This window comes from Papio anubis, chromosome 4 (assembly GCF_008728515.1).
Source record: "Papio anubis isolate 15944 chromosome 4, Panubis1.0, whole genome shotgun sequence".
Lineage (NCBI taxonomy): Eukaryota > Metazoa > Chordata > Mammalia > Primates > Cercopithecidae > Papio > Papio anubis.
Window position 1 is genome coordinate 35,341,960 of NC_044979.1, and position 2,699 is coordinate 35,344,658.

At 38.2% G+C, this 2,699-nt stretch overlaps 1 pseudogene; it reads left to right on the forward strand.

The window, feature by feature from the left end:
* The first annotated feature begins 400 nt into the window (after positions 1-400).
* LOC110742743 lies at positions 401-1,754 on the forward strand (annotated as a pseudogene).
* The last annotated feature ends 945 nt before the right edge of the window (positions 1,755-2,699 follow it).

The following is a 2,699-nucleotide window of genomic DNA, read 5'->3' on the forward strand; positions in this document are numbered from 1 at the left end:
AGGTTTTATGACAGTACAAAGATGTCTGGAGCACTTTGTTGTTTGTTTTTATAAGAATGACAGAATCAAAAGATGAAGGGCAGATTTTTCAGGCCATACAACAGTAGCTAGTCAGAACTGTCTAGATGAAAGGAATCTATGAAGACAGATCTTTGTTCAGAGCTGGAGGGACCTCATTTACTCAAACTGCTTGTGAGAGGATATGAACACTTATGCTCCTTAGGCCCCAATGTGAAGAAAAGAAAGCCTTCTTGTCTAAATTTTTCTGATGAAAAGGAGCTTTGTCAAAGGTCCTAAGGAAGCTATGGGAGCACTCAGGAAGCAGGCAACATATAGGCAGGCCTTTACACTGCTCCAGAGCCTCACCCTGCCTGTGTATCTTGGCCAAGGGCAGGGGTAGGGGCTGGCAAAGCTCAGGGGGTGGGAAGGGAGCTGCACCTGCCAATCAAAAGCTGCTTCCACTTTGCCCAGGATCATGTTCACTGGCTGCCAGATTTCTGATGGGGACAGATCAGAGCCACAAACTCCCCCAAGTGACCCTTCCAGGAAATTTACATAGTGTTTGCCCAAGTGGAAAAGATTCATGGTAGATGTGGGACAAATAGCAATTAATCTTTCTTGTCACTTTCGAACAGTTTGGACTGGATAGACTGTAGCAGCGATCACCTTAAAACAATGCAGAAATAAATGTTCTCTATAGACACTACATAGGGACACAAACCATGCATTTAAATAAGTAAACCACTGAAGAGCCAACCCCTAACTAGATAGAACTAAATACCAGGAAAAGTAACATCTGGTGACATGTTAAAAATGTCAAACTCTTAAATATTTCTATCTATATTCTAAATTTGCAAAATCTTAATGCATATCTATTCCAGAGAATAGAAGCCAAATACTTTTACATGTGGGTGAGCATCTCAATTCCTGGAATATAGCCAATGGCTTCTGAAATACATGATGATGGCGCTTGAGCGAGCACCTGGGTGAGGGCTGGCTGGACTTCCAGCTCACTGGCCCTTGGCCCACGCCCGCTCCACTTGCACAGTCCACGTAGTGGGTGGATGTGTGGCAATGCGTGTCTGCTCTGCTGCCCACCATGGGGTCTGCTGCCCTGAAGGCCACAGCAGTGGTGATTTTTCTTCATGGATGGGGAAATATTGGGCACAGATGGGCAGAGACTTTGCAGGTATCAGAAGTTCATATCAAATGTATCTCCCCACATGTGCCAATTATGCCCATGACATTAAACATGAACATGGCTATGCCTTCTTGGTTTGATGTTATTGGGCTTTCACCAGATTCCTAGGAGGAGGAAACTGGAATTAAACAGGCAGCAGAAAATGTAAAACCTGTGGTAGATCAAGAGGTGTAGAATGGCATTCTTTCTGACAGAATTATTTCGGGAGGATTTTCTCAGGGAGGAGCTTTATTTTTATGTACTGCTCTTACCACACAGCAGAAACTGGCAGGTGTCACTGCAGGTGACTGCTGGCTTTCACTTTGGGCTTCCTTTCCAAAGGGTCCTATTGGTAGTACTAATAGAGATATTTATATTCTACAGTGCCATGGAGATTGTGACCCATTCGTAACCCAATGTTTGGTTTCCTTATTTTTTTCTTATTGTTTTATATTGGTAAATCTAGCCAATGTAAACTTTAAAACCTGTGAAAGCATAATGCACATTTCATGTCAACAGAAAATGATTAGATGTCAAGCAATTCATTGATAAAATTCTACTTCCAATTGATTGACTTCACTAAGAGTCCTTGTATAGAAGTACACCAGCAGTATTGTAGTGGAGTTTACACTTTTTCCAATGTCTGCTCTTCAAACTTCTAAAGTTTTCAGTGTTAAAGTGTTTTGCAAATACATACCAGTGACACCTTATAGGAAATTTATCCTATGTCTCATGAAAAATTAAGGATCTTTTAAGCTTATGTACTTGTATTCTTATAATATAGCTCAGAATATACTCATATTAAAATAGGCGAGGTAGCTAGTTTCTTTTTTTGCAAATATAATTCACCAAAGTAATGAAATACTACAGTCAGATTTTTTATTACATCACTTGAAAATTGCTGATATGCTTAATGTAAATTTGTTCAGGTATAAATGAGCAGTTAAGATATAAACAATTTACGCATTCTATGACTTTGTCTATGGATTTATTCCAAAATTGCTTAGTGTCTGTCTTTTTACATATGTATTCATATATATGTAATGATTATCATATATAATAAGAATAAGGTGGTATTACGCTAGTCCTAGTAATAGGGATAATGCTAAGTGTCAATAAAGAATAATATTCCTCTCTTCAATTAATGGCCCTTTTATTTTGGGACAAGGCTTTTCTCTTCCCTGATATCATTTCTATTTAATATTGCTTTCTCCTCTAAAGAAAAAAACGTGTTCTTTCTTTATTGTCCTTCATAGCAGACCAAACGTTGCTTCCCTGCCATAGACATTTACTGTCAACCCATGCTATGACTTGACATTCTGAATCACAAACATAAGGTATTTAAAATCTATACTTACTTCATAAAGAAACCAGACATTACTTAAAACTCACACTAGTTATTTCAAGTAACTATGCCTTAGTCCAAATTTAAGCCTATTTAGTTATTAGAATCTTTAACCCACGTAACAGGAATAATTCTTTCATTTTATTTTATGTAAGCAACTGAAAAAATAATTAA